The following is a 9991-nucleotide window of genomic DNA, read 5'->3' as shown; positions in this document are numbered from 1 at the left end:
TACAAAGCAATAAATCTGTTTTGTCTCTCAAATTAATGTCTCTGTGCTTAAAATACAAATGTTTTACTGTGTTGAAGAGTGTGGTCTGTTTGATTAAAAATTCCAAGTGATGGTTTGAGCCTCTGCTTCTGAAACACTACACAGGGAACTTCTAGATATCTTAATATAAAAATTACTTCAATATATTAAAATATAATTATAAATATTATAAATATTAGATAATATAAACTATATTAAATATATAATTATATTATGTGTAATGTTATAAATATTATAATTATTAAAATTATAAATATTTCAATATCTTACCCCTGCTGCTGACAATGCCCTCGCACCAGTGGTTGGTGCTGTCACCCTCCTGGCAGCTGCTGTTTCTGTTGCTGATGGTTTTCCTGCCAGGCTGGCACTGAAGGAGCTGCTTTCACATGGCACAATGTCAGAGCAAAGGTCAGCATCACTCACTGGATGGATGCTGGGCAAACCTTACATTTTATCAGCCACCAAAATTCCTCACTGATGACAGACTCACATGTGCCATTTGTGGGAAGCTGTGATATCTTTATCTTCAATAAATTCTGCTGCAATGCCTTAGAACAGCTTTGTAATCCTAACACCTCTTAAAGGATTAAGAAACAATTTCAACTTTCATGTCACGAGTAGTTTAGCACAATTATTTTATCATTTTCCTCCTCTTTAATTCTCCTCTCACATCATTCTAAAACCATTTATCTAATGCCTCAAAATTTTGTGAGCTGGAGTGAAAAGGTGAGTGAGGCATCAAGAAATATTTCAAGGTTTATTGAAAGGAAGGAAGATTTAATTTGATGAGAATGGATCATCTCTGGAAAGGAAATGTAAAAATTGATCTTACCACAGCAACTGGATTTGTGGCTATACAATATTCTAATTATTTTGAGCATTGATTAATATCTTTTCCACTAAGTTTTAGCTTCTCTAGACTGAATAAATTCAAATTCAAAATACACTGAGCTGTTAAAGATGTGTTGTTTGCAATCTTTTAGGCTGAAACACACAATCTATTCTAAAGGCTTGTTATATCAATTTTTAGCCTTCCATTAACACACACCCTAAACCAGGCAAAACTACAAATGTCATCCAAGAGATTGAATCCCAGCCAGGAGCCTTTTCAGCTCTCACCCAAATGTCAAGAGGTGAAAGACATTTCAAATCTTCTTTCCAGAAGGAAGACTTTTGTTCAATTTTTATTACTTTTGGTTGCTGATCACAAAATGACTTAATTTGTTTTCTCCTCCATGGCTGTATGCTTTGCGGTTGTGAGGAGTTTGGCTTCTCAGGACTTACCCAGCCTTTCAGAATGTCTTGTGCACATTTATAAATCAGACTGAAATATGCTGGAAATGCAAACAGCCAAATGCCACATAAACATTTATCACTGATGCATGAAAACATGAAAAGCAAGACCTGGGATTTCTTGCCTTTCATGTCCCAGTTAAAAAATACAAGGAATTAAAGCCAAAAAGTAAGCTAAAATTGTTTATTTGGCCTTTTGTTTTGGTTTTTTGTTTGGTCTGTAGGGGATCAGTTATGCCAATCTCCCAGTGAAGGCAAACACAAGGGTGTCAAGAACCAGGAGCACGTGAAGGACACTTCTTTTGCTCTTTAAATCAATTTTCTGGGGGCTGCTTATTTCTGTCACCTGCTCTGCCCTCAGACAAGACACACCAACCATCACTTGGCAGCTTTTTCCTTTGCACAACTGTCTGACTTTGGTTTTGGGTTATTTTATTTCCTCTTGGTGTGTCTGCCACGACTCAGCCATGTGCTTGTTCACCCAGCACTCAACCCATCATCTCAGCACCAATAACAAATATTTTGTTTGCAGCACCATGAGAAAATCCCTTAGAAGTGTCAACCCAATGACAGAATCACACCCTGCACTGCTTCTGGCTGGGGCAGTTAATTTTCTGCCTAGCAGCTGGTACAGTGCCTTGTTTGGATTGAGGATGAGAATAATGTTGAGAAGACACTGATGGTTCTGAGCCATGCACACTCAATCAAGGATTTGTCAGCTCCTTGTGCTGCCCTGCCAGTGAGGAGGCTGGGGAGCCCAAGACTATATTTTATTTTATTTTATTTTATTTTATTTTATTTTATTTTATTTTATTTTATTTTATTTTATTTTATTTTATTTTATTTTATTTTATTTTATTTTATTTTATTTTATTTTATTTTATTTTATATTTTCTTTTTCCCCAACTGTCTCCCCCGTCCCACCGGGAGAGGGGAACGAGCAAACAGCTGAAAGTGCTCAGAGCTCTGACAAAACTGCACATCCCTGAGAAATTCCCCTCAAGGTTTCTTTAACGGGAAGAGAAGGGATCAAAAGCAATTTGATTTGAAATGCATGTGTATTTTTTAGTAAATAATTGCATGGTGTCTTTGAATTCCTGACTTCATGCTGTTCCCAGTACCACCAAGGCACCTATTTGGCCAGAACAGGGATTGGAGCAAAGCTCACAAACAAAGTCCTTGTTTGCTTGTTTGTATGCTGGATTTCCTGTCCTGTTTATCCTTCCATTCTAATTTTGGAGAATGAAGCAGATCATTCAGCTCTGTAGCCCTCCTTCCCAGGAACCCACCACAAAAATATTTATAACGGGGTGTAAATAAACACGGTTTTGTTTCTGCATCTCATAGCCAGCAAGTAGATTCCATTTTTTATTTGTTAATAACAAATCCTCACGTAGGCTGAGATTTCAAAACCCAGTTAGGGTTTGCGGGGTATGGGTAAGGAACACCATTTTTCTGGTTTTCATTACTTTCTCTCCGTGCTTTGCCAGGGAATGCCACAGACATGCATTGACATCAAGCTGAATTCAGCAGCTGAGCACAACCTTCTGCTCCCAGCTCTGCCCATGGGGTCCTTTACTGCCCAAGCCCCACTGCTTGCACCAAATTCCAATTATATAACTAAAGGAATATACTCTGGAGATCATTTCACTCAACAGATAATTTTATTTTCTTAGCAAACTCCATCAGACTCACCAAGTCACAACCAAGCTTTTTTAACAGGATTGCACTAGAATCTCCCTCTGGCATTTTTAAAAATTTTGGCTCTTTTTATCTAGATGGCAAAATCTAAGGAGACATTAAAATGCACGCAGCAGCTTGTGAAAGTTGGGAGATCTTCTCTCTCAGACTCAGGACACAAGAAGTTTATTTTAATGAAACCTCTCCTGGCTGAGGAAAGTCATCAGTGGCTGTGTCACTGGAGTGAGAGCTGTTTCCATTTCCTAGAATAACACCTGGAGCACCTCTTTTGCCCTGAATCACCTGGTACCCATCCAACCAAATTTTCTCTTCTTTTTCTTTTTGTGAAATAAGTGGATTAGTCACAGGGTGTAATGTAGACATTAATTGTCCTGCTGCTGTTCTAAAGAGCCTGCCAAGTCTAATGACTGTCACTTTGTTTTTTCCTGTATTTTTCTCATCATTTCAGAGATGTGGACTCTCTGTTTCCTGCCAGTGGCTGACTAGTGATGTTGAGATATTTTGGAGGCATTTGGCATTAATTTTCACCTTCTATTGCTAAGCCTGGATTCAAGCAGAGCTTTGTTGAACGAGATATGATGAAAATCGAGCTGTGTTCATGTGAGGGCTCTGTGCCTCCAGACAAAGGTGTTTCTTTTCCAACCTCAGTGATTCCATGACTGTTTGGCCAAGCCAAACCTTCTATCCCAAATGCTGGGTGTCGATATGGCTAGTTCAGGCTCAGAAATCCAAATTTTGGATTTCTGCTGCTTCAGTTTCCCTTGGAGGTCCCGGGCAGCGTCGGTTTGAGGAGCAGCACTCTGAGCAAGCAGAGCAAACACTTGATCTGAGCCTTGCCAGCCTGAGACAAGCCCTCTTTGTTCCAGGAGCTGCCTGGGTTTTGCTAAGGAATGCTTTGTTGGGGAGGACAAGAGGGCTGCTGCCTGCCAGCACCGCGAGGATCCGTCCGGGCCAAGGCAGCGGTGTCACAGCTGAGGGGACAGAAACCAAGCTGGGCATTAACTGTTTGAAACACAGGCTAGAATCACAGAATCACAGAAGTTCAAGGCTGGAAGAGACCTATAAGATCATCAAGTCCAGCCCATGTTCTAACTATTCAACTAGATCATGGCAGCAAGTGGCACATCCAGTCTTTTTTTAATCTGGGCAGTCTTGGGGGGCTCCTGGCATTGCAACTCAGATTGGAAACCTTTTAGAGCGTTTCAAGCAGTGCCACTCAGAGTCCACCCTGCTGTATTACCACCACGCTGCTTTAGTCACCTGTAGCCTCCTTTAACCAACTCTGTTTGCTCTCTACCAAGGCTTGGGAGGAACAACAAAATCAATCCTGAGGCACATTCTGCCCTCACAGAGCCAGCAAACTGTCACACAGGAGACTTTTCCTGAACTTAAGGTTCTAATCTCACATATCTCACCTTGACAAAGCTTTTATTGAACACCTGAGGATCATTTATTTGAGCGAGAAAACCAGGATAAGCCAAATGCAAAGGTTCAGACACACGACGCCTTTGCAGCTTAGGGACAGAAAGAAATAAAAAAAGAACCAGAGCTGTGTCAGATCCCTCTGAAGGATATGCCATGACCTTCTGGCCCTTCTTGGTCCTTACCCAAATTTAACCTTGACAGCTTTTTTTAAATATCTGCCTGATGGTAAAAGAAGCTCAAAGTCTCGTTCTCCTCTGGTTTTTCAAGTTGTTGGCAGGGACAGTCAGCTCTTAATTAATGATCCACTTGTTGGACACTCTGTGAAACAAAAGAGGTTTTACAAAAAAGGTGAAGTGTTATCACAGAATCATAGAATTCTTGATTTGGAAACAATCACTGATGTTTGAGTCCAGCTCCCTGCTCCTCACAGGACTACCTACACTGAAACCACCTGACTTACAATGCTGTCCAGGCACTTCTTGACCTGTGGTAGGTTTTGTGCTGTAACCAGAGGAGCTGCTCCAGTGCCCAACCACCCTCTGGGGGAAAAACCTCTTTGAAAAATACAGTTAATTTTACAGAAACTGTAATTGCTAAAATGTATATTTTATCTGTTTCCTCCTCTGACAGCTTCTATGGGAACTGAAATACCTGGTACTTTCAATTTCATATTTATTCAACCTTTTCTATCTTGAAAAAATTTTTTTACCATAAAAAACTTGCTCTTTATTACTGATTTGCACCTTATTTAGTTTCTTCAGTAGCTTATGCATAAGGAAAAACTTAAAATACAGTGTATTTTGACCACAGTGAAAGCAGTAATTCTGAGTTACATGAGTTTTCATGAAGTTAACTATAGATTTTTAATATATAAGAAAATTTAATATATGAAACTTAAATAGAAATCTGATTTGCCACAGGGCTGAAAGGATGTGACTTTTTGAGTGTGAAAAACCTCTTCACTGGACCAGGTTGTCAAAGGTTCCAAGCCTTAAAAAAGAAAAGGTATTGCATAAAACATTTAATATTATCTGTTATCTGCATTTACCTCACACAAAAAAAAAAAACCCTAAGAGAATTTTTGGACTTCCTAATGAAACTCAAAGGCCCTTAAGTGATATTAAAATGCAAGGAGAAAAGGAAATGCAGTCATAAGGAAATTATGGTCACATGGTGCTGCTTTGGCTTGATTAACCTCAAGTCTTGGTCACCATTGTCTCAATAAGTTGAAACTTGATTTTGGTCTATTAATTTAAACATTTCGTTGTAAATATATCAATGAATACCCACCATCATTTGTCTAGCACAGGTAATTTATTTAATTATGACTGATTTCACAATCACTACTCAGCTGGGAATAAATCACTTTAACTTTGGCACCTACAGAGCCTTTCTTCTTCTCTGCACTGGCAGTGAGCTACACTGCAAACTTCATGTGTCTCACTGCACTGATTTAAAAATTAAAATTTAAAAATTGAAATTAAAATTTTTAAAATTGAAATTAAATTTAAAGGCAACAGCAGTGACAGCTCAGTCCCTGGCTCCCCTAGGCCACTCCTGTGCTTGATGACAAGTGTTCCAAGGGCGCTGGAGAAGGTCACCAGCACTGATGTGACCCTGCCCTGGCACTGCTGAGGTCAAAGGGATTTGCTGGAAGCTGAGGCAAGCTCTCCATTAAGACCATTGTCCACAGGAAAGGGGAAAGCAGAGAAAGCTGCAGGAACGCAGCAGGTGCCAAGACAAGCAGGGAGTGTTGACAGAAAGCCTCAGTGGGTAACAGGATGGAACGACCTCTCCTGCCATGTGTGGGGACAAGGTCACTGACACCCCTCGACTTTGGCACAGCCTTCACCCCTGACAAAGGTTTTTCCCTCACTGGAGCTTGCAGAGGCTGATGTGACATCCTTGTCCCAAGGGAATTCTCCCCTGGGGCTGGGCAGCTGGACACGCTGTGATGGTGTTCACCAGGGTTTTAGGATGAGGGAAGAGACGAGGATCTGACCCCACGTTTTAGAAGGCTTGATTTATTATTTTATTATATATATTACATTAAAACTATGCTAAAAGAATAGAAGAAAGGATTTAATCAGAAGGCTGGCTAAGAACAGAAAAAGAAGGAATGGAATGATAACAAAGGTTTGTGTCTCGGACAGAGAGTCTGAGCCAGCAGATTGTGATTGGCCATTAATTAGAAACAACCCCATGAGACCAATCCCAGATGCACCTGTTGCATTCCACAGCAGCAGATAATCATTGTTTGCATTTTGTTCCTGAGGCCTCTCAGCTTCTCAGGAGGAAAAATCCTAAGGAAAGGATTTTTGATTAAATTGAGACGCAGCACTCAATACTCCAAACACAGTGGCTTCATACCTAAAATTTCCACTTTACAATAAATTCACCACAAATAGAGGCAACCACTTAGCAGGTTATATTATTGAGGGTGTGATTGACTTCAGCTGGATTTGCCTGTTGTTTATCATTCCTCAAAAACACCTCTCACTTCAGAACTCATTGGACTTCAGTGGAAAGGCTGTCAGAGAGAAATCCTGGCCTGTTCCAGCACCGGTGTGCCAGCAGGATTGTTTCCAAATCAAGAATTCTATGATTCTGTGATAACACTTCACCTTTTTTGTAAAACCTCTTTTGTTTCACAGAGTGTCCAACAAGTGGATAATTAATTAAGAGCTGACTGTCCCTGCCAACAACTTGAAAAATCAGAGGAGAACGAGACTTTGAGCTTCTTTTACCATCAGGCAGATATTTAAAAAAAGCTGTCAAGGTTAAATTTGGGTAAGGACCAAGAAGGGCCAGAAGGTCATGGCATACCCATCCCCTGTGCCAGCACTGCTGAGGCACCTCAGGATCATCTCTGGGTCCCTGAGGATAACAAAGCCATTGAGGGGCTGGAGTGTGTCCAGGAAGGGAACAGAACTGGGCAAGGGGCTGGTACAGAACTGAGTTTGGCACTGGGAACACTTCCACTGTGGCAAGGCACTGGACATGGCCCACCCCAGATTGCTGGGAATACAGTGGGTACAGCAAAAACCAGGATTTATCCCATAAGAAAACTTTTCAGGAGTGTAGAATGATGCTGAAAGAAATGACAAATACATTGCTACAGCATGGGGAAAAGTTGTGAGTTCACACATATCAGTGATTTTTATTTTTCCCCCCAGGAATGAGAAATACAAATAAATACACGTACAGAAGAAAGGCAGTCAGCCCTAGCTTATTTCTTCAAAATCACTTTAGTGAAATTCCTTACAAATAAATATACGTACAGGAGAAAGGCAGCCAGCCCTAGTTTATTCCTTCAAAACCTCTTTAGTGAAATTCCTTACAAAAATGTGTACTTTTGAAGGGATTTGCTCAGGTGGAGGGTTTTCATGGCTGCCACAGCAGCTCTGTGGTGTTGGAGCATCTTTTCCATCCCTGTGCTCTCTTCCCAAGGATGGGGCCCCGCTGCCCTCCAGTGGCAGCAGCCACCAGAACAGATCCACATTTTCCCTCTGCTTTCAGCCCCCTTAGGCCCAGATACTCAGAGAAATTCTAACTCTAAATAAAGTTGTTTCCAGGGAAGGGGAGATCCGCCAGGGCAGCAGAACCTCGCTCTGTGAAGGAAGATTAACGCTGAGCCTCCAGCCCAAAGGGATCTCGCTGCACACCCTGTTTGTTTTCTGGAAGCAGATTTTGATAGATTTCTTTAAGATGTTCTGGGGAACAGCTTTGCCCTTCCAAGACCACAAAGGTCAGCCCTGCTGTCATCACTGCTGGCTCTTGGCACACAGGATTTACCCTCTGCATGACCTCCTTGGGGCCTCACCTGTTTTGTAAAGGAGACTGAGGAATGCTGAAAAAGCAAATCTTGATGCTTTTTAAAAACTAAAGATTTTTGCATTCAGCCATGTTCCTTCCATGTCACCTCCCATCCCTACATCAGGGCCCCAAACAGAGCTGTACTGTGCCATGAAAATAAGAAAAGCGTTTATGAAAAGAAAGAATTTATGTTCATTTTTAATTCAGCTAAGAAAATTCAGCTTTGTTTTTTTCTCTCTGTAGCTGAGTCCCTTCTCCCTGACAGGACAAAATGAGGCAGAGCTGGAGGCATCCTTTAGGATATCAGAGGCCATGGTGGTGTTGACCATGACCCAATGTCAGAGAGAAGACTGGAAGCTCTTCTATTGCTCCGGGGGCTACAAGTGAGACAGAGAGAGCTGCAGATCTGAAACATCCTGAGGGATCTTCTCCCAGGTTAAAGAGAAGTCAGGAAAATGAGAAAAACTGCTTCTTACATGAGTAATTTTGGCAAACAAAGAGAATTTGTTTGAGGCTTGCCTGCCACTTCTAGGATGCTAATCTTTTGGCACAATCCTCACACCAATTAATCAGGTTAATGTGGTTGTAAATTGGAAAATGTCCTAATGGGTGGCATGAGAATCCTTACCAAACAGCCTAATCCCCAAAAGTAAATCACTGCTTCCTGGAACAGCCACACCACCAACACAGGGCCACAAAGGTGCCCAGGGAGTGTTTGGGAAGATCTCAGTCTGGAACAGCTCCCTGAGCTGGATCTCCTCATCCGGATGTCTGGATGTACCCTGAGAAAGGAAAATCCTCACTGAATCCCTTCCTTGGCATCCATCTGGAAGGTCAGGGAGGGGCATCAGGTTGCACAGAACCCATTGGGTATAAATTGTGCAGCTGTGCTGGGCTAGAACAGACTGCCCCCAACAACCATGGACCTTCACGTGCGTCTCACCTGGCTGCTTCTGCTGAGCTCCACTCTCCTGGCCGAACCAGGTACGCCTTGAAAACCTCTTTGATTTTATAGAACTGTCACTGAATTATTTCTGAAATGTTACAGAATCACTGACTAATACAGGCTGGCTTGCTGGGAAGTGGTGGCAAAGATTGTCCTCGAATACTGCTGATGAATTTTATACCCTAGAATTGACGGTTTGTCTTCTACTTCAAAGATTCAGTCCAAATCCATAGGTTGTATTTCAAAATGCATTTCAAAATGTGTGCATTTAAAAATGTATGCATTTAAAAATACATAATACAATTTATATAATATATGAAATATTATATTAAGATACTGTATTTCGAAATATAACCTTCACATTTCGAAATATGAAGGTTACAGACTGAAGAAGGCTGAAGAATATTCCTTTGTGTCTTTTTCACAAGAGAAATAACTTGTGGAAGTTGTTTTCCAAATGTTCTTCATCCAATTTTCTAGTTTTAGTTAAAATTATTCTATACTGTACATTTTAAAATGTAGAGAAAGAGGGGGAAATAAACACAGAGCAGTCTACCAGACTCAGGTGGAAATATGCTCTCCATGACATGTTCCTTCAAACTTATAATCTTGTTAGTTCGAATGGCATCATTTTAACTTTATTTATCTCCATAGTCACCATGAAAAAAGTCTTGCCAATCTCTTACAAAAAGAGGTGATTTCACAGTGAGATCAAGGGCTGGCTGTATTGAATTATTTACAAACCAAGAGTATGATGTGTTACTTCAGGGC

This window comes from Melospiza melodia, chromosome 9 (genome assembly GCF_035770615.1).
Source record: "Melospiza melodia melodia isolate bMelMel2 chromosome 9, bMelMel2.pri, whole genome shotgun sequence".
NCBI classification, from domain to species: Eukaryota; Metazoa; Chordata; class Aves; order Passeriformes; family Passerellidae; genus Melospiza; species Melospiza melodia.
Note: the sequence above shows the minus strand (reverse complement) of the source record.